The 23,995-nt window shown below is 35.8% G+C and overlaps 1 protein-coding gene across 3 annotated transcripts in view; it reads left to right on the top strand.

The window, feature by feature from the left end:
• The window catches only part of LOC105229971 (protein N-terminal asparagine amidohydrolase), an 82,495-nt gene that overhangs the window by 22,418 nt on the left and 36,082 nt on the right, over positions 1 to 23,995 (top strand). For 2 of the 3 annotated variants that reach the window (XR_007422103.1, XM_049451011.1), the window contains exons 1-2: positions 4,042 to 4,444; positions 23,801 to 23,913. The gene's annotated coding sequence lies outside the window, so the exon portion shown is untranslated. Of the gene's footprint in view, positions 1 to 4,041; positions 4,445 to 23,800; positions 23,914 to 23,995 lie in introns of those variants that run through there. The other variant, XM_011210508.4, reaches the window with a different exon arrangement.

Here is a 23,995-nt window from a genome sequence, read left to right as displayed (position 1 = left end):
CTTTTTTAATCAAATAATTATAGTCTATATGTTCCTGTCTGATTTTCTATTGGGTCATTTTTCGAAAAATTGTTCATAGATTTTCCTTTTTATAAAACAATTAAAGACGAATTGCGGTACTTTTTGACATAAAATGCATAGGGTGCAGTTTCTTCACATAATAAGATGAAACGCATACCATCTGATCAAATTTGACCCGGACTGACAAAAAAGCTACATTTTCACATAAGTTAATATATTTATTTATTTATTTTAATATGACTTCTAAATAAATTTAGACATACTAGAAAAAAAGGGACTGACTGGCCTTCGTCCCAAAAAAAGTTAATATAGCTCTTTATTAACGCCTTGAAAATAGGCTCCTGAGCAAATAAAATCATGCGAACTCTTAATCCAAATTTCATTCAGTAAATTTTGGTTATTTCGGTTTCGGCTCATTTTTGAAGCGCCATGCGCTAGATTTTCAACAGTTTCGTCGTCATTTTTATATACCCAATAAAAACGTGTTTGAATGTGGAGTCCTCAGCTCTTTTGGAACCTGTCGATGTCGTTTTTGCAAAATTAAATCTATTAAATCGATCCATAAGAGATGTTAAGATCCTCTGCCACCTATCTAATATCAAATATTGACACGCTTTATACCCAAAACATTACCCAAAATATTACCCACAACATTACCCAAAATATTACCCAAAACATTACCCAAAATATTACCCACAACATTACCCAAAACTTTAAATACAACATTAACCAAAATGTGTTGAATCAATCCATAAGATATGTTAAGATCCTCTACTAACTATCTAATGTCAACACGACGGTTTTAAAACACTATTTTTTAACCTTTTCAATCTTATCATCTGCTTCTTCACTGAATTCTTTGTGGTACTCGAATACTTGTTTCCTGATAAAGTAGATCTCCCAAAACACTTCTGCAACATTTTTAATAATTCCGTAGCTGTGATCCATTGCAAACGCAAAATTTCAAGAGAACTCGTTGTTATATATTTTCCCATTGTTAAAATCGCAGGACAAACTTTTGGCGTCGTCAGCAAAAACTTCACTTGAACGGTAAAAAGGTTGTACCAATCCAGAAATAACATTTTTATCGATTCGGTTTGCGCCCGCAGCTTTAATGGACAAGTCCGGGTCATTTTTGATCAGATATTTGAATTAAAATCCATCTAAGGGTCGCTCTTAGAAACTTTGATAATTTTTGGCATATTAAGCAGTTTCTTAATTCAGTTAATTAGCTAATTGTCTGCATTAAAACGAATAGAGAAGCTTTATTAATTGACTCTATTAAAGAACTATGCAAAATGTCTGTCATTCTTTTAATGAAAGTAGAAACCAAAACAATTCTAACCTGGAAACCGAAAGCATAGTTTTAGGCGCTCAGAACAGCACCTTAATTAAGTCAATTAACAAATTGTCTACATGTGAACATATACCAAAAATTTGCTAATTGACTAAATTATAACCCGAATACTATCAAAATTTGTATAAATTATACAATAAGAGTATACATTTCTACATAGTACAGAACGCGAAAACTTGTATTTTTTAAGAAAGCAATTAAACCGCTAATCGTGCAATTGTGTACTCAATTAAAGCACAATACAAAACTATTACACATTAGTGCTTATCTAACTACTTTAATTATAATTGAAAAAATACCTATATTTTTTTGCTTTAAATGAGCAAAATATGAAAAAATATTTTTTACTGCTTCTTTGCTTCCATCTGCCCCACTGTCCCCAACCGAGCGCATTTGTTTTAACCACAGCCTCACAACAGCGCTAGAGCTGAGGTTTTATCGCTTTAGCAAGCTTTACGATCTTCCTCTTTGCTGTTTTAAGTGTCTACGCTGGGTCGACCGCACGTCGCTTTAGATCGACGCGGTTATATTGCGGCGCGCTCTGGCAATCGGTCGATCGTCATGCGGAATGCTTGCTCTTTTTTCACTTTGTTCATTTATTTTAATTTTATTATTTTTTGGTTTGATGTTAGAACCACCTTTAAAGCCATGTGCTAAGTCGGCTACGTCTGCTCCTTGCGTCGCGGCATTCCGCGCCGTCATCTGACGCGCAAATTTTCGCTATTGTTTCGCGTTTCATACGCCCAAATTTTAATGGCGCGAGCAAGCAGCAAAGCGGTCGGTGAATTATATTTTAGTTTATTTTTATACCCTGAACAGATGGTCGATTTAGTCATGTCTATCTGCTTTCCATTTGTATAAACGCGCACTTGTCTCAATTTTGGAGGTACCGTGCTGAAATTTTGCACACGTACTTCTCTCTACATGAAGCTCCTCATTTGCTGAAACCGTCAATGTCGGACAACTATAGCTTATAGTTGTGATACAAAGAGACCTTTGTAACTCAAGTCCTGATATGGAAAACTTTTAAGTTTGACAAAATATCTTAACAAAATTTGGCATACATTAACTTCAAGTGCATCGCTATAATCTCTGAACAAATTGTTGAGATCGGATCACTATAACATATAGCTGTCATACAAACCGACTGATCTAAATTTGGTTATCGCATGGAAAACTTTTATATTTAATAAGATATCTATACGAAATTTTGGGTAGATTAATATTAAAGGCAACGATACGCGCTCCGAAAAAATTGTTCAAATCGGACCACTATAGCATATAGCTGCCATACAAACTGAGCAATCCAAATTTACTTCTTGTATGGGAAACTTTTTTATTTGTGAAGGGTATTATGGCTTCGGTGCAACCAAAGTTAATATTATTTCTTGTTTTCTTTTGTTGTTGTTTTGGTTTGGTCGCCACAGTTAATGTGTGCAATTATCGCCATAATTAAATGTGTTTAATGATTAAATGTGGCGCACTTTCAGGCGGCGCATGCCGTCACTTAAAATTTAAACATTAAAAATTGTTTTAGATGCAGATCTAAATATATATTTTTGTCGTTCTAAGCAATATTTTTAGTTTATTGTTAAAAATTTTAGAGAAAATTCAGGAAATTTCGCTCAAAGTTTGCAAACAAATTTTTAATTAACCCAAAGCGAACTCAAAATATGTGTATGAACATGTATATGTATATGTAAGTATATTTAATTAACTAAAATCCTATTTTACCGTTGCAACGCTTCCAAAGGGCCAATTGGCGTCCACTATAGTTACTACTACTTATTTAAAGCGCCAACAACACTATCCCCTCAATATCCTGATTATCCTCTTAAGCGCGTGTTGTATTTGTGCTTTTGGCAACACTTGTCTACTACTGGTTGCTGCTGGTGCTGCTGCTGACCAAAGGACACATCACAGCAGTAGCTACTACTTACCTTACCGCCGAGAAAAGCCAATAAATGGGATTAACTGACTGGATATGGCCGTTAGCCTGTTGATTGTGTGCGGCTTGTCTCTGCTATTGCTTTATCACACACACACACTCATGCCGCGCTATCAACGCTGCTCACACTCGAAAATCTACTCAACTGATAAGGCCAAGACACAGCTATGTGGCTCACTCGCACTTGAAGGCTCAAAGTCAAATTGCTGCCTCAAGCGAAGCCTTACTCTTTTTCTATGCGCTCACCAACTCACATACACACTCATACATCGTTATGCGAAAAGTGACTCAATCAACCGTTCAACACTCGAGCCACACACACACTGTCTTCTAACGCTAGTCGGCAGGTTTTCCTTCATTCAATCGCCTGCAAGCCATCAGCTGACCACCGGGCTGTCGCTCGGCTTGCTCTATCGCTACTCGTGTGTGTTAGAGTTTTATCATCCCTACCAGCATGTTTTGACTTTGCAATTGCAATTGAAGACGCTGCAGAGTTGCAGTGGCCACATTGTGAGCCCACAATTGCTTGCTGGCTTAAGTCACAAACACACACGAGCATTTCGCTCATTTCTTTACTTGTGTGTGTGTGCGCGCAATCCCTAGACTCAGCGCTGAGCCTCACACACACACTCCCAAGCCCTGAGCTGCCGCAGCAATAGTCACAGGCAGCGCACTTAGCTGTAGCCAGCTCAGAGCCTCGAGTCGCGCGCCACTCAAATTCAGTCCGGTTTTGAAATTGTCGCTGAGCGCAACGTTTGAAGCCAAACCAATTCTCGCGTGTGTGTTTGTGTGAAAGGTTTCTTCCAGCAAACGTCAAGTTCCTAAGTCTTTGACTAAGTAGCTCTGAACGCTCGCAGCAGCAGTCCAGTGTAAGCGTGTATTTTATGAGAAAAACTACAAGTCAGCTTTTGATGCGCTAAAACGGTGTTTTTTGTGTTGCTGATAACTTTTGTGTAGCCGTCGGGTTTTTGTCGTTTGCGAATTTTCGTGTCCGCTGTGTGAAAGATTTTTGATAAAAATTAAGTGCAAAAATAAGTTGATAAAATAGAAATTTTCTGATTGCTGTAAAGCTTAATAAAACTACTAAATTTTGCTAAGTCCGCAAATTCAGGCAAATAGTAAGTGAGACTTTAAAATAATTTATGCAAAGATTTTGCCATATTACTTGTATTATAATGAATATTGAATTTGAAACAAAAAATAGTCTTAAGTTTCTATAAGATTTATATTTTAATGTTTCCTTGAGCAAATTTACGTGAGAAGTTATATCAAACAAAGAAATGAACACAATTTCTGTTTGATATTCCAAAAACTGAAATTCTAGTGCGCATATACCTGTATAGGCAGACGGCACTTAACTTCTCGAATCTTAGCCAATTCTACCCAAAAATTTTAAAGGCGAGCAATGTAACCAAAGGGATTGCTGGGTCGAAATTTGGTACAGCAAGAGTCGAAGTCTGTGACACAAAGGTTCATTAGTTTATGAAGTATCGATTTTAAAGCAGTATAAATGTAGAATGGGCACATACATTTTGACACAAAATACCCGGAAATTGTAAGTAAAACGCAAAACATTTTATTATCCATCAATATTTACTTTGCCGCCTTCGAAATAATCCCCATCATCAGAGGTAATTCATTGCGTTTTTGGCTTTAAATTCAGGGTCAATCGTGGCTCGATGCATTATCATCGTGTAAAATCCATAAACATTTCTTCCATATTTCCCACCGTTTTCGACAGATGTTCTCACGCAAACGTTTCAATACGGCCAAATAGAACTCCTTATTGACTGCCTATCCCTACGGAACAAATTCATGATGCGCCAAACCACGAATATCGAAAAAACAATATGCATCACCTCGATTTTCGAGCGGCTTTAGCGTATTTTTTTTTTAGTTTCAGCTCGTTTTTCCCTCCTTTCCGATGATTTTCGACTTGTTTGCATGTAAAGCTCATAAACCCATGTTTCATCATTCATCATTCAGTTTTATTCCCAAAATATCCACCAATGTCGAGCTCTTTTGCCATCACTCTAACACTTTCCTTACGGTTTTCAAGATTTTCGATTTTTTTTAATATTTGAAGCTTCGTACCACTCGTAGGCTTGTGTTTTTGATAAAACTGAATCATCGTAAGCTTTTTCCAACATTCGCAATGATTCCGCACACGAAATACACAAATTCTAAACCCTAAAATAAACCGTGTAATACATAAGACGCCACTAAAGAAATCAGCATAAAATATAATGCGGCTCTGGCATCGCCTCTACTGTTCATTTCCTGATTCCTACTATTGTATATATCCTGACAAACCTAAATTATATTGATTGAGTTTATAGCGGAACAAAAAGTCTGACGGATTCAAAGATATCCTCGATAAACAAGCTAGCTGTAGCTGCCTACCTATTTATTCCAGAATATTGCAGCAAACCGTTACCAAATAGTGAATATATTTTTAGAGAAATTAAGAGCGAGTATTTTCCCGATAATATGTACTCGTGGTTCCGGAATGCATAAAATCGAGTCAATACTCCCTTTAGGCCCCATATAGAGAACTTCCGATTGACTTTATAACATATATATTGTTGAAATGTTCATGAAATTCAGCGAAAATATTTTCCGATAATAGCATCCGTAGGTCCAAAATGGATCAAACCGACTCAATACTTCGTTTAAGCCCCATATGCCAAATATAGAGAACTTTAGATTGACATATATAACATAACTTATCTTAATGAAACTCAGGGGCTTTTTCTGTTGTTAATATGTTTTGGTGTCAAAATCAAGATCAATACTAGTGATTGATTTCGATAAGTCTCCCGTAAGAATTGCTTTGATTAGGATACCATTCATATTCTTCTGATTCAGATAAGTCATTTACAGTCAGCTCTCCTATAGTCTCGAGGTTTTTCCACCGAAAAAACGTCTAAACAAAAACTTTCACGGATTCTTATGATCTGAAAAAATAGAATATACAATTTTAGTGGAAGAAAATAATGCCTTAAAAAATGCATTACAATATAACAGATCTCAAAAAATAGCTGCCTATCTGCATTCACGACAGAACTGTGGGGAAAATCGATGGAATAAGAAACAGCGACGACAACAACAACGAAATTCAGAATCAGAACTGCAGGAAGAAAAGTGACTTCCAATTCGTTTCTTCTATTATTTAGCTGTCACCAGTTCGAAACTAGATCTTTTGCAAATGAATTTTTCCCAGTATTTGACCAAAGTAGAGAGGTCCATAAAATTTCTGCAGAATTTTTTTTTATACATTTACAGAGCCACCTAATCGGTTGTTACACCATTTTTATATTATAGCTATCATCTCCCTCTCGGCAGAATTTTATCTCTCAATTTTCTCCGTGTCCAAAGTCCCACTTATTGGCAGCACATTAGCATTCGGCCTACTCATTTGCCTAGTTATTGAGCTTAACTCAAGTAGTCGCATATACATATACTCTTAACTTAATCATGACTAAATTAATTACCCTTAAAACAAAGCTTAATTGATCCTGTAAAACAAAATTAATTGATAATGCCAAATGAGCCTTTAAACGAATATCATAGGGATAGCTTACTCTTACTCTCGTTAATTTAATAACCCCATCTTAACTAGTAAATATTGCAAGCTTATGCGCTGTCAAATGCTTCCGTCTGCCCAGAAGACTTCGCTCATGGCTCGTATCTTATTCGGCATTTCACCGTTTGGACAACTGTCCAATGACTTCATTCGTCTTTAGTGAGCGCTGTTCCCACAGTTCCGGCAGTTCACTCAATAATTATGCAAATGATGTGTCCACAAGCGGCGAAAAATAGAACAACAACAACACACAAACAAAATGCATGAATGAAGAAGTAAATAAAATAAAAGTCGGCGGAAAATGCAAAAACGGCAGCGAACGAGCAGGATAAGCAAAGCAACTGTGCCAAACCAGCGCAGACAGACTGACCGCCACTGCAGCCCGGCAGCTTGAAGACGGTAGGCAGAAGTTGATAGTGCTGAGCAGCGACGGTCGGCATGCATACATGTGTTTGTGTATGAGTGCATATGTGTATTTACGTATACATATGTTTATAGATATATGTCCTGGTAATAAAGATCGCCAACGCGAGATTAAAAGAGTGTACAACAAAATGTGATGTTGCATACAACAATGTATGACTTAATGTGCGCATGTGGAGGAAAGCAATAAAAGTATACGCCGAGTATATGTTTTTTTTTTATAAAAATTTGATAAAGTTGGAAAGAAAAAATGAAAATGGCTTTCTTCACAAATATAAAAATTCCGTCAAGGACTGGTTTTTGATCGAGTAGTTTGTATGACAGCTATATGCTATAGTTGTCCGATCTGAACAATTTCTTCGTAGATTGTACCGCTATCTTAGGTAATAGTCCATGTCAAATTTCACATACATAGCTCGTCAAATAAAAAGGTTTTCCCTACAAAGACAAGATTTTGATTGTTCAGTTTGTATGGGAGCTATATTTTATAGCGGTCTGACAACGGTGCTTCCGACAAAAGAGCAGCTTCTTGAAGAGAAATTGAGGTATACAAAATCTCAGTGGGACTATTTCGCGTATATATTTCGCGGACGACAACAACTCAGCTCATCGCGATCTCCGACGTTTCCTACGGGGTTTTGCAAACTTCGTGGGTGCAATATACCTTTTTTAGAGTATAAAAACGGAGAAAAAGTAGCCGAAGAATTTCAACAAGTGTAGAAAATGCACCAACAACAACAATAGCATATTTATATATTTAAAGAATATATATTTATACACTTATGTACATATATAAATATTAACGAACTCTTAGAGCTACAAATCATAGCTGAAATGTTGCAAAAATAACAACAACAACAAAGAAATACATTAAAAAATTATTTGAAATTATGAATGTGGCAACCCAATACTGCCACCGCGACGCAACTGATCAATTGGTGTGTGAGGCAAGTCCAGGTGGGTGGAATTAACAACACATTTGTGCACAGTGCTTATTGTTGTTGTACATATATATATTTTTTTTGTACACTCCGACTTCTTTAATGAAGCACACGCATTTTCATAGTTGTTGTAAATATTTTGCTAGTCTGTCAGAATTTTCTAACAGCTCATTCTTGCAGCCAACTGAGGCAGGTAAAGGAATGCAACATGTTGTTGTAACTTACATTTTTTTGTCTTTTTTCTTGCCGCTCCATTACTGTTGTCAGAGTTTGTTTCGCAAGAATTCAACACTAACAACAACAACAATAACATCAAGCAAGTGGCAAGCGAAACTGGAGTGTTGCACAAGCTCCTCATCAACAACATGACTCCATACAAAGGCAGCAATTTCATTCGGAATGCACAACACGCCTCCCAAGCGCTGCGTCACTCGGCTCCTCACCCCTGTCCTCAGCTGTTAGTCAGTTCTTGTGCGATTCTTTTTTCTTCTTTCTTTGTTGTTTTCACGCTGCCATCTGCCTGTTCGCTGCACTATTCGCAGATCAGTGCAAATTTGTCTGCGCTTAGTTTGTGTTGTTTCGCTGATTTCTTTCGGCCCTTCTTCCCGGTTCTTCCTGCGTCGGTCATCTGCTCGCGGCTGCCAGCACTTTGCGTGCCTTCCTTTAATTCCATTTGCTTGCACTGCAAACAAATATATGTTTTACTGTAGTGTTTGTTGTTATTGCTATTGTTGTTGTGCAAATAACGCGTGGTTGTACAATGCAAATAAAATTTGCAACAAACATTTATTTAACAAGTCAGCAGCAACAAGGAAGCTACAAAATGTTGCCTCCGACCGCTTCTCCGCCTGCTCTTTTGTTGTTGTTGCTTCCACCAGTTTGTTCTCTCCATTTCCTGCATTTTTTAAGGCTCTTGTTGTTGTTGTGTTATATGGTAAATTGTTTGTCAGCTTTACACCTACATACATTATTGTTGTTTGTATAATATTGGCAACACCGGCAGGGCATATTTTTCTCAAAGAAGCGCTTTGTTTTTATTCGGTAAAGTTCCAAGTGAATATTCTGCCACGATTATGTAATATATAGAAACAGTTATGCGTTATGGTAAACGGTTCTTGGATCATTGTTAACCTCTACAAAAGATATACTGATTCAACGCAAATATGTCTAAATTCAGAGATTAGATTGTTCTTAACGATCGGCGATACATTTTGCAATTTTGGATTCCCGTAGCCGATTTCCAAAAGGTCTTACAAATAAAGAAATCTGGCGATGAGGCAGACTTTTCTACTTAAAATTATCTCAAATGCAAATAAATTGTTGTGAGAATACAAAAAAGTTTCCTACAAGAACTTGATTCCAATCGTTCAGTAGCTTTATGCTATTGTGCTCCGATCTCAACAATTTCTTCGTAGATTGGATTATTAGGTGATAAGCTAAGCCGAATTTCGTGAGAATATATCGTCAAATGAAAAAGCGACTTTTGTTTTGTCTCTTCGATCCCCACGGACCGTCAATTTCAGTAAGGGTAAGATGAAATGACACGGAGCCCAATCTGGTGGTTGATCGATGGTATTCATTGCGTTTTATGCTCGTCTTTTTCTGTCCAATCCGATGATTGTTGACTTATTTGCATGTCGAACTCATAAACCCATGTCTCATCGGCAGTTATAATCATCATGAATGTGGGATCGGAATACGCACGATCAAATGACACCTGTTTACAGTACTCCTTTTGAAAAAAAAATGCAGCTTTATTGGCAGGAGTCGAGCAAAAAGGACTTGCGAGAGATGTCGAGCTCTCTGGACATCTCTCTAACGCTTGTCTGTCGATTTCAAGCACCATATACTTCGTAGCAAACGTAATATATCCTGTTCAGGTTATGTCTAAGTCAGTATCCTTTATTTATGATGATAGTTTGTTTGATGATAGTTTTCATTGATAAATTCATCTGGAAACCCTATTTTCTTGAATTCTTTCTAGAGTGGTAACCCAAGTACTTACTGTAAACGGCTTAACTTATCAGTCAATCATACTTCTCAAGCAAAATTCCCACAATTTCATTTTTGAATGCCGGGAACTCAAGCATTTTTTAACTGATCTTCTTATAAAATATAATAGAGTAAGCTTCCCATCAGTATTAAAACTTAACTTTATGTTAGGAGGTGGTTGTTCTTCCATCCTTTGGTAACATCTTCTGAGGACCTTCCATGCGGAAATTTCAATACCGAAGCGCATTCTTCTCATCAAAGTACATATTTTTCACTGTAATAAAATAATATTTGAAAGCAATATCAATGTTGCTTGAAACCCGTGTACCTTTTGTTGAGAGTTGCCTATATGATTTCAAACAAAAACAGGGTTAATCATTATCTATCCTTTGTGGTATTTGACCTCACTATATTAGCGAAGCATTCATCATGAATGCGATTTTTTCGAAAATCGTTAGGCACAATTTTAATATTATGATAAGTATAGTTAGGTTAATCTGGTAGGCCACTGACCATAGACCAGTTTTGGTCCTTTGGATGTTGGAGATGGAGTTCAAGAGGAGTACTTATCTTGTAGGATGCCTGCGCTTGACGTGAACTTTAACAGGCTCTGTGGCCCTACTATCGATCCTCCTCCAGTGTATCATACCGTGGGGACCCCAGATGATTGGGATTTGACACGAAAGGACGGCTCACTTACAGTGTTTGTTTATCGACAGTTGGACACCTTATCTGATCCATCATCTAAAAATCTGACAGCTATGGTAACGCTTGGAGAATTCAATGACTACTCTCACTATACTCTGTGTATACTCAGAATGAAAGAGTGTTGATCCATTTAGGAACCTTTGTACACTGGAGATACTATAAAAATCTTTGGTTTCCATGTACACCTCCATCATACGACCAATATCTGCTATATTATTATACACAAAGACCTCTCAATAATGTCAGTTATGTTTCACCTTCTCAGTTTTTTTTTATCGTTTACGCATTCATGAATTTTAAACGCACTCTTCTATCCACTGTCCGGGAAATTCCACGCAGTCTGGCATACTTAATAACCTCCCTCAGTTCAATGTCCTACTTCTTTGTGTATGCATGCACGCATTCGCAGATATCGGCAGGAGTCGGTGAAAGTAGAATTGGAAAAAAGTCTCACTTTTCAAAGTGACAACAAAATTTTACAGCAATATATCATTATATACATGCATGTATATAAGTATGTATATGAAGCCTGCATATATTAATATACATGCATATGCCCATAAAAACTTATCAGTTGAGCATCATTAAAGAATCGTTATAAAAAGTCTCGCGTTGACACAATATTTATGCGTTTTACATATGATAATATTGCATATAAGTGGTCATATGTATGTGTACGAGCATGTATGTATGTATGGCTCTCTTTAAGGCTACTGCACAGCAATATTATACCCGCGATTTTCAGCGTTTTTTATTGTCAGCGCAGCAGCAACTGATAAGCGTGTTCCTTCAGCGTGTAGAGTGAACGCCTCGAGTGTTCATGTTTTCTCAGCTACCAATTGTTTTTTTCGAATTTGTTATACACTCACATGTATTTTTAGTTTCGTACTCAAAAAATACTACTCTTATCAGCAAATATGGTAACTGTAAAATTTTTAATAGCAGAATATATAAAAAAAAATATAAAAGCATTCAGTGGAAAGTAAAATGTTCGTTATAAATAAATATGAAATAAATATTTATTAAAAACGCTGATAATGTGGCGATTCACGAGAATCACTCGAGCTTTTGAAGCAAAACACTCAACGAAAACTTCAAATTCATTGAGTAATAAATTTAGAACCTTTTCTATCTTGATTTCTTTGTAGTTAGGCGGTAAACGCATTTTATTTATTAAAATGTATTTTTCGCTGTTTTTGTAAACACAAAAAGGAATGTGAAGAATATTCATTATTGATATATCGGTGATAATTGTTTGTCGCGAGCAAGTGTTTTCCATTGGCACAAAGTATTCAAAGAGGCTCGAGAACGCGTTGTCGACGAACCACATTCAGGACAGCCATCAACATAAACTGCAGATCGAAGCGTCAATAAAATAAAGGAATTGGCGGTTGAGAATTAAAATTAACTGCCAGAAATCTTACTGACATCGTTGGCATATCGGAAACACATTTTTAAAGATCATTGGGCCTAAGAAAAGTGAAAACACGATTGGTTCCAAAATCACTCAATACTTTCGAAAAAGAACGACGCGTTGACGTTTGTGAAACATTGCTTTCCGACTATCAGGATTTCATGAAACGTTTTATTACTGGCAATGGAAAGAGATCAATCGGTCGAATATAGTGGCAAAGGTGAACCAAAGACGAAATAACCACGTCAAAGCAGGTCAAAAATCAAGGTTATGTTGACAATTTTCTTCGAAGTGAGTGTAATACGTCGTTTGCGCATAGCCATTTGTAAAAAGAGCAAAAACTATTGCACGGCTTTCAATTAGCTGAAGTTTGGCAGCCCTAGTATTTTCCAAAAATAATTTAATTTTTTTTCTTACCAGCAAGCCACTTATCTCAATTCCATAGAAATCAATATTCCAATTGATTTCCGAAAATAAAAAAATATCCAAAGACAACTGTTATAATATGATATTATACTCTTCCAATCGCCAAAACCAAGAACTCCTCCTTTGTACAAACATATATTCACATATTTGTATATGAAAGAAAAAACGTTCAGAATTTCTTCAAATCCTCTGCTTTTCTTCAACTCGACCAACGTTGTTGTTGCTACACTCGCCTGCAACGAAACTCATGTTCAAGTTATTAAGATAATTAATGATGCAGACACCACGCAATAATGTCCACCACCACCGCCAAGCCAAGACAACAACAACAGCACCAGCAACACTAACCGAATATATGTAGATTTGTTGTTATGTTGCCGAGAGCATTGATCAACCGATCACTTTTGGTTGGTCAGTTGGCTGCTTCGCAAGCTGCAGCATCTGGACTCGCGAGATGCGCCTTTGTAGTAACGGCCACAGCCAGCTGGCTATCGACGATGTCGAACTTGCGATCACTACGCGATCAGCAGAGCACATTTTTCTTTTTACATTTGTTTCGCTGCTGCTGCAATATCACGTCTTCATGCTGCCAGTGTAGCGGCAAAAAAATGCCATGTTGCGGCTGCGTCTGCTGATCGGCGTTGGCGAATTGTGCAGGTCGCCACTATGATCGCAGTTAGCTTGTTCTACACGCTGTCTTTTGCGTGTAGCTACATTTATACATAAATAAATATGTTTTTTATTGCAAACTTTTTTCTTGTGACGAAATAAAAATGCATTTTTTTGCAAGCCCACAATTTGCGCAGAAAAAGCTTTCAACGATCATATAATATGTAATGCGTCGTCATGTGTTATCCGCGACGATCAATCACTTTGTTACGATCGAAATGAAGCGTTGCAGGCGTTGTTGCACAGGCTTTCCTCTGTCAGTAGTTTTCAGAACGAGTTTCAGTGTGAGCACTGCAAGCCAGTCCTCCTCCGTTGTACGCCAGCTAGCTAGGTGATCGTGCGCACGCGCACCTTGCTCGTCGCCAAAAGTGATCGCGCGCTGATGAAGATGCTACAATAGATATACTCGTTGGGTATCGCTGCATAGTTACAAGTGCTGCACAGGGTCGATCATCTCGGTGCTGATCATGATAATCATGCGGCGATCATATTTTGTGATCGCAAGTCGCACGCTTCATATAATTTTAGCAATTTTTCCCCACTTTTTTTCGCTCGATTTGATTTGATTTCTGCGCAGTTCACGAAGCGTAGCTTAGTGTAAGGCAGACGAGCTTGTTCACTTAAGTCAAATCGTTTGAAAATTAACTTGTTCGACTTATCGTGGAGAGTTGATTGATAGCAGTGCAAATAGTGTCTGAAGTTTGGTTGCAGTTTGCGGGACGTTGGCATTTTCCAAAGTGTGCTTAGAACTAGTTAGTCGGGCGCCACTTGTTAGTCTCAATTTTATGCGTTATATTTTATGTAAAACATTTATTTTTTATTTACATTTTTGTTTATGAAATTATTGACTCATTTTTATTATTTATAGTTCCGTGAATTGGAAACCTCGTTTAGTCGTTTAGATTCATCATGCTTATACATATATAATCGATTCCATCATATTCCGAAGTTCATACACAATGTAATATTTAGACGTATGTACATATGTTTGTATGTTTCTTTGTGAATAGTAAAATAATCGAACTATTTTTTGTTGAAAATTGTTTCTTATAATGCTTATCAATTCTGGCCGTTTAAAAACAAAAGTGATATTTACATTCCTTAATCAATAATGAAATAAATTATAAAATATAAATATGTACAGATCTGCAAACTTGTATGTATAATCTTTTTTATATTCCCATTAAATATTATATAAGCAGTAAATGTAAAAACAAAACAAATTTTTAAAAATGTAAAGGCTTTTAAAGAGCACAGACCTAGCGTGAAAAAAAACGCTTTTCATATTTCGATAGATTACACCATTAAAAATAACATTCTCCAGTTTTAATTCAATATCTCAAATCATTTTTGAATTACAGCCTTATAAAATAAGAAGCTCAGTTCAAGAACTTACAACAATATTTTTAAAAACATAATTTTCTCAAAACTACATTTTTCACATTTGTTTGAGTGATTACTCGGAGAAAATATTCCGATCACTATCAAATTTTTCTACAAAATCTGATAATTTGCCTTGCCAATTATGAATAAAGTAATAAAAGTCTGGCTTGAAACCGATTTTAGACCTATAGTCTCCAAGGTAAAGTTGTTCAGAACGCTCCGTAGAATATTTCCCGCTCTAATCAGTGTACCAATGCAGCACCTTATATTTTAGATAGCATGCAATTAAAAAATATTCTAAAGAATTGTTTAAAAATTGTATTGTGTGCTCTTCAAATATGTATAAATACGAGGATTGCCGTTACTTTGGGATTACAGAACAAAATCGCTTTATTGTTTTTCAAAATATTTTCCATTAAGATCTATCTTCCTTCCTTACATTCACATTTTCTTCGTCATTAGAAATATTTTAAAGGCATAATTAAACGGATCTAAATCAGGCGAATATGGTGGTCGGCGAAAAACTCACTTGCATTATCGTTGTCCAAGAGTTGTCGGCTCATAATGCCGGCCTATTTTTACGAACAGTTTTGCGCAAACGAAGCATAACACTCAAAATAGTATCCCTAGTTGACAGTTTGGCCGGTTGGAAGGAATTCGAAGTGCACCACACATCGATAATCGAGAAAAACATAACCTTGATTTTTGACCTGCTTTGACGTCCCCTTTGCCATGATATTCGGCCGATTGATCGTCTTTTTCCAAATCGTAAGCATAAATCAAAGCTTTGTTTTATAGACGTTAACGTCATGCTGTTTTTGAATTCTTCGAACCAAATGTGCTTTCTGATTTTTCAAAATGGGTTTCAATGATCCTTCCGATATTTAAACGATACCAGTATGATCTCTGACTGTTAATCGTCGGTTGTCATTTACCAATTCTTTTATTTTATTAAAGTGTTGATCATCAGCGTATACAAAACACTAATTATTATTTTGATGTGATATTTGGCACAGATATACTACCCAGAAAACAAATTTCGACAAATGGGTTCTCGAGCGATATTTAAAAGAAAAAGTCTTACTATTTTTTACCCACAGTATTATATACTTAGCTGTCCCTTAGTCATAGACAGTTTTGGTTTCAATTATTCCGACACCCACTATCGGTTGGTGTTATCACTAACACTTAGTATTCACTATTCAATGTTATGAAATTTTCATTTTCTTGATTTTTATGTTTATTGAGAAGCAAATACATATGTATATATGTACACATATATCACTTCATCTGCTGTTCTGTAGCTTTATTTGAGCTTAAACTGCCTATCAAGCATGTGATCATTACACACAAGTGTTTATAAATATATTTTATTGAAATATAAATACTTAATAAATAAAGTAAATAAACGTATAATTACAATATATAATATATTTCATATATGTATGTATATCAGCATTTTGTTTAAATAATTTATAAATACTTAAGGCTTATCATTTTTGAAATGTTGATTTCAATTGGAAGCGGTTTATATTTTTTTGCAAAATCCCAGTCATAAATAACAAACATAATTCTTATATATCTGTATGTATGTATATATTATTTTATTGTTGCCATATACAGTCTGATATCGCTGCATGAACAAAAGGATGCCCGTTAATTGCAAAGCAGATTTTTTTTGGATTCAAAGTAAATTTTAAATAAACATACATACTATATATATATATTGAAGATATTTTATTCGGGTTTTTCTGACAATTAATGTCTTTAATAATAAATTTTAATATTAATAATTATAAATTTTTAATTTTTGTTGATAACAATCCTTCGCCTGATTCCGTTTCAAATTTTTGACAGACAAAAATATATTTTACTTTCAAAAGTAATAAATTATGATAATATAAACATATTTACTGATAAATTTATAAATTATAAAAACTTTTTGCATTAAAGACTTCTTTCTTATTCTTATTAAGTTCTTTACGGCAGGTATTATTTTCTGTTGTAAAAGCCAATATCACTCTCCATTCCCCACTTTAATTTTTCAAAAAAACCCAAAACCACACACACATTTCTCTAATACTCATATTAATCCACAACCTAGCAACGCTTACCTGCCACAAACATCCTTTATTTTTTCTCCATATCTCTTTCTTCTAATACACGTCTAAATGTTATACCATAAATTGACCGAGAACCACATGCTGCTAAGCCAAACAAATGCCAGCTCATCAATAAACTTTAAACTAACCAATTTCACTGCAACAACAAACACTATTAATAAGTAACTGTAAATACGAGCTTGTTATATGCTTAAACTGAGCAGTCAAACATCCATCCACCCTTTACCTCCCGAGATGAATGACAGGTACATAAAGGACAGTTTACATGAATGGGTTAAGAGCGACAACATGAAGACATCGCTGTGAACAAGCAGCAAGAGCTACACACTGACTACCGTGTACTCTTGTATGTTTCCTTGTGTGGCAGCTTCGATGACCATTGACAAATTAAAGTTTGAAAGTAATTGGGCAACAAATGGACGAGTAGCTATTTTATAACGAGATGTTTTTGGAGTGGGTGCCAAATGCCGTTTGAGATTTCAATAGTTTCGTAAGATTAGATTTTTGGATTTGATTGCTGAAGTCAGAGTTGCCAAGTGGGGGGAAATTGTTACAAATCTTGAGAAAAAGTTTGTGTGGAAAATCTTGAACATAATCTTTTGTGGCAAGTTCTAGTGAAGGTTTTTGACTGGTTGTATTTGTAAAGTAATCTTGAAAGTCAGAAAGCGTAATATCTACTAATTCCGCAGGCAATAGCTAGATTCTCGGTAATTCGGTTAACATCACCTGGGTACCCCGTCATTTGAGAATGGACGGAAATGACAAGGCAGGTGAACTGACCGCTCAGGGGCAAACAAAGTTCCCCTAAGCTGCCCAGGCCATTTAGCTTCTTTAAGGATTGTTTTAGGCAATGGACCCTAGAGGATCAAGAGATGATCACCTCAGGTCTTGGAACACAAACAACTCAGGGCATACCACAAATTTACTTTTGGGTAGTGTTGATGGTGGACAAACCAAATGGAGATTAGATTTAGGAGAATCAATGAGCATTTACCCTTAGGATCCCACCTTCAGAAAATAAGAATATGGAGTCGGCGAAATGCAGAGTAGCCGCAGAGGATGATGAGACGCTGGAACAATATCCATCCGAATACCGAGCCTTCAGCCGTATAAGGCGTTACAATTCCACGGCTCTCAATGCTCCGACTTAAAAATTTGTTTTTTTACGAAATCCACTGAGTTTCTGGATAAGATTTCATATCGGTATCACCCAGAGTACAGTGGGCCTAATTGCGCCTCCCTTTCTACCATCTAATCAATCAACTGACTCAACTGAAAATATTAATTGTAGTCGAGAGCAATTTCGAAATTTTCTTTTTCAAGAAAAACTCTTTAGAAGACAGTAACTCAAAAAATATTTGAAATATTTCAAAAAAGGACAGAAATTTTAGACATTCTAAATCTCATTTCAATCCGAAAATTTAAATATTTCCAGCTACTTCGCAGTTAATCCCAACTTAATTCAGAAAGTGCTTCTTTAAGCGTCTGCCAAAACAATTTATTCCAGTTGAAGTGGCAACTCTGCTCACCAAATGCACCTACATATACATATGTATGTATGTGTGATCGGATATACGCAACTCTACCACCGATTTAATTAATTTACCTTTACTTGTATTACAAATACCTTTGCAACGGCATGAAATAAGAGTGACAGCTACTCGAAAGGGGTGTATTTGCCAATTACCAAACCTCAAACGCACACACACACCAATACACATGCACATCAACATTTTTATGGTCAAAATCGCAACCTGGTTGTTAGGTATGCCTTCAATAAATTAGACTATTACAATTGCTCGTAATCCAAGTGGTGCCTAGATGAAATTTTTGAGTGTCAAATAAATGAAGTAGCAGTTTTTAGGTGATTTTTATCTGACATTTGGCATACAACGCAATAAAGCACCACAAAAAGAAACAGATTTACTATTTATTAACATAACTGGGTGCAAGCACTTAGAGATGCTGCTACATGAAATACAGTTAAGTGGTGGTCCATAAAAATGTAGTTGGCCATTTGCATACACACAAACATATTTACATTGCTGAATAGCGGGCTGCTGTGTGTGGCACCTTCATAAGGCAGCAAGAAGACAAATTGTACAACTCCTTAACCCCGTCGCATTTGTTGCACCCGAGCATTTGATGCTCCATGAGTCAACAAGCCAACGTGGAATGTAGCAATAGACCATAATGCTTACATATTTAGTTACTTAAGGTACAACAATAACAAAAGTGGTTGCTAAACTACTGTAATAAAGACTCAAAGCGACAGTGACAAGTTTCGCCATACAAAATTAACTTGCAACAGAAGTTAAAAACAAAATATAAAAAAATGTAAAAACACATAAATATGAAAACAAAAGCAAAAAGCATTGTGAAGACATTAAAACAAAAATTTCGAAAATATTTTAAGTGTTTTCCCTGCGCCAAACTGAATTAGAACTAAAGCATCCATTAAAGCGAGCATCACTTTAAATTCGGCAGTAAAACCGAAAATTAACACAACAAAAAAGCGAATAACACAAGTAATTACAACAATTACGTTTGAGGCCGTAAGTGCCCGTCGCTCCACTTTGCGCAGTTTCCTCTTACACTTGCTCGCGTCAGCTCAGCTTCGCTGGCTCAATAAGACATCATCGCAGCTTCTTAAGCAACTCATTTTCAGCTTGTTACCGATTTTTTCGCTTGAAGCCGCATCATAAAAAAATTATTATAGTTCTATGAATGTTATTTTTTTGTGCTGTTCCTTTTCATTCATTCTAACCATTATTGTTCACCAAAATAGGTGTAAAGAACTCGTGAAGGCACTCTTGTTGATTGTTAGCCATCAGAAAATGTTTGCACGGGTATGCTGTGCCTAAACTTAGGCTCATGTACAGTATTGTAGTAAATAATAAGTACATTAGAAATATTTTTCCAAACTCATAAGGGAATGAACAGGAATTCGAACGAAAAATAGTGTCAACACATCAGCCTCCTATCAGCATTAAAAGGAGTTGAGTATTTTAGGGGAATGTGCATAAAGTCCGACGAAAAAGATTGTTAGAACTCACCGTTAGGAGAATTAAAAAAGGAAATATACGATTGCTTAATTCTAAATTTTAAACCTTGACATATCCTAGCTTACCTCCTTTTCTTTATTTTTTCAATATCGGTTTTTGCCCCTAAATAAGTCAATATCGGAATATTTTTCTGTGATAAACAAGTTCACTTTGATGACTTCCGCTTATTCTGCCATTCAATCTGAACTGTCAGAATAAAGTGCTTGTATGGAAAACCTTTTCATTTTCGAAGATATTTTCAAGAAATTTGGCATGGATTATTTCCTAAGGCAACGGTGTCATCTCCGCAAAAATTGTTCAGATCGGACCACTGTAACATATAGCTGCCATACAAACTGACCTATCAAAATCTAGTTAGGGATCCTTTAAGATATAAAAAATGTAGCAGAAGTTATTGTTGTTTCTTTCTAATATTATTTTCAGTCAAACCCCCAGTTTTTGTTCTTCTAACTTCCTTTATACATATATGACCCTTAAAACACCATATCTGCAGCGAATCAATTTGTATTTTGCAGCAATCACTCAAGTATCTCTTTGAACTACCACCAAGCTTTGCTTAGTGTTCTTAATATTTTACACATAACTGTATTTGCAGAAATGTGAACTTAGTGTGGGAACCTACGGTTATATGCTTATGTATTTATGTATTATCTTAAAGTGTTAATGTGCTATAGAATTGCTGTTAAGTATTGGCGTAATGCTTGAACTAATTCTGGGTTTTACTCGAATAACTTCATAAAAGGCAAATTCGTGATTGCTTTTCACACATTGTTAAGGCAGAAAAAATTTTATAAAAGAGGTTATAATTTAGTTATTAAGTCAAGTGGATGCTTGGTCTAAGGAAAATTAAATTTTCTACTTATACAGAAGATTATAAAGTGTCTAAAAAGTTCTTTTCGTTTGAAAAAAAAAAATTGTTTTGAAAAAATTCGATTTCGATATTGAAAATAGGAGACATCGTAAGCATTATATCGATTTTTATGGTATTTTAACTTTTCGAACCCGTTTTTTGAGGTACGATTTGCCGTTTGCTGCACTATATATTTAAATTTTTCTTCAAAGTAAGCCTTCGTATCTACGATTTTCTCGTCAGTATTGCTTAATTTCTTATCAGAGTACATTCGCATGCGGTCTGAGCAGAGCCTGTGGCTTGATCTAGAGAATATATTGCATGCGCAAGCAATTAGAAGTCAAATTCTTTCAATTTTTACACCGTTTTCATTGATTTATAACACGTTGAGTCAGTTTATTGTGAGTTCGTGTGGTCCCACGTGGCACAAAGTTTTCGAAATATTCAAATTTTTATGGACGTTATGTCTAAAAAGTTCCTTTACTATCTTTAGAGTATCAGCTGTCCCAACCAACTTCATTTTGCAGAACTGTTTGGCGGTAGTAACCTCTCTTAGAAGGGTACTGGGCTCATCGCCTTCGAAACTCTTAAGATCTTACAAAATTTTGGAACGAATAATAAAGCACCTATTGAGTATTTTATAAACGAATCACGATTTTTGGAACAATTTTATTTCTTTTCTTTTGGCCATTCATATTTTTTATTAACTAAAAATATACCTACTTCCATGAAGTAATCTCTTTAGTGTCCTCTCACCAATCGCATTTTAACAAATAAAGCTTCTAGCGCCATACTATTGTCTTAACTCAGTACTATATCATATTTACAACGATCTGATTGGATACATATCAACTACATACATAGATAAATATGTATGTATACCACTAATAGCTCGGCCAATCACAGGCGTTTGCGCAATAAGCTCTCAATGACAGCGCTCGGCGAATTGTTGTCTAGTAAATAGAGTGAGCGGTGACATGAAGCGGTTCAAACAAGTGTCAAACAAACTGAGATGTATATATATACTTATGTATATATGTATGTACATATATGTATATGTATATATTGCTAATAAAACTATCATTAAAAACAAACTTAACTGCATTGTTATTGCAATAATTGCCTTTGTACTAGAGCGGCAACTAACAAGTGCATATCTTACCGTAATTTGTTTGTATGTGTGTGAGTATATGATAATAACATTTATTAAACACCAACTATGGGCGCCATTTGATTAATAATCCGCGGAAAAGCGGCTAAAATTGATTTACATACAAGTTGGATAGAAAAAAAAACGAGATTGAAAAAAATAGATAATTAAGTTCTTCCAGTTTTTAATTTTTTTTTAGTATTGCAATTAAATATGAAAATACGAAAAAACATTAACTTCGGCTGCACTACAGCTATAATACCCTTCACATGTGATTAGTCAATTTGGCCACATCTGGGCTGTAGGGCGACTGTGGAAGCGTTGGGATGCCGGCCTTGGTTAGGTAGCTGTTCACAAGAAAGGCGGTGTGAGCCGGGGCGTTATCGTGGTGCAACTTCCAATCGGCTGCAATGTCTCGTCGGACCCGATTGACCCTTCATTTGAGTCTCTTGGGGACTTCCACGTAAAACTTGGCGTTGACGGTTTGTCCAGGAGGAACAAATTCATGGACGCACGTTCCGAAGTAGCGGTGGAAGAAAATCAATCCTATTACTTTTCGGACAAACCCTGTATATGCAGCATTTATAATCACCTCTTCAGATCTTCGCTAAATTCTGTACACTAGGTTTTGACATCATACCTTTGGGATTGAATACCAAGCCTCCTCAAATCCTGCCTATAAATCATCACATTTTTTTAATTTATTCCTTGCTATTTTAGTCTTGACATCATTCCCATCCTATATTCTAAGATTTTCATTGTCGTGCCAATGCTTTACTACTTTTACGGTGTGCTTCAGATCATTGACTTGCATAAATATCCAGTTTATGGGCATGGATTTGAATATTTTATTTTATTTTTCAGTATATCCAAATACTGAAACCGGTCCATTTTACCATTTTTTCGAACAATTGGCCCGACGATATGCCATGAAACCAGACCATGATACTTTCTTCGCCGAGCTTAATGTTTTTTTTGGTATACCTAGGGCTAAGGGCGTAACTGTGGATGACGTTCAAATGTTTTACCATCTGTACCTATCGTATTTATCTTGGTTTCGTCGCCCCAATCACATTCCTCCAAAATTGTGCTGTTTTGTGTCTGTAGGCCTTTGCAAATGCCAGTCGAATTTTGTTGTGGCGTTTTAACAGTGGTGGTTTCTTCCTGTTAATTCCTCCCAAAAGTTGCGCCTCGTTGAGTCATCTTTCCACAAGCTTTCTGAACACGACCACATCATATTCGTCATTAACTTCAATCATAATTTCTTTTTTTAAACATTTTTGTCTTCTAAATAATTTCATACATTTTTCGACGAACTAAATTGCTAGATTTTATTAAAATATTATCAAATGTAGATTGTGAAAACATCCCATCCTTGTGTCTCTTCTCCTCTTTCCGGCTTTGTGTCCTTTAATATTAACTTTAGTTTTACAAATTATTCATCTTAGTTATCATCCGTATTTTATCAAATTTAATTTCCTGCTTTTCACCACACTGGCCACAACACACCCACATATTCGCATATGTCAGCGGAAATTAGTTAAAATATTCATTGAATAACTTCTTGTTAAGCTGATTGACTATTGATTTTTATTTTGTTTTCAAATCCGTGCAAACTATTATCCTGCTTCCAATAAGCAATTTCGAAATTTATACATGTTTGTATGAGTGTACACATGTGCTTTGAATTTATAATTAAATTTAGTTTCAACTACATACACACTTTTCTTAATCCTTTTTGCAGCTATAAACAACAAGCAAACACAAAGTGGCATAACTGAAACAGTTTTGGCAGCGTAAAAGTTGAAGGATGTGTTGTGAAACATCCGCTGTCGATAAACGAAACTGATGTGGAAGGTAAGTGATAGACATATAAATATTCGGCATTTTTCGGACATAAAGTGTATGTTTAAATATACATTTTAGGTATCGATATAGT

The sequence above is a fragment of the Bactrocera dorsalis genome, chromosome 3 (assembly GCF_023373825.1).
Source record: "Bactrocera dorsalis isolate Fly_Bdor chromosome 3, ASM2337382v1, whole genome shotgun sequence".
Taxonomy (NCBI): Eukaryota; Metazoa; Arthropoda; class Insecta; order Diptera; family Tephritidae; genus Bactrocera; species Bactrocera dorsalis.
The sequence above is the reverse complement of the archived record's forward strand: the minus strand, read 5'-3'. Positions and strand labels throughout refer to the sequence as shown.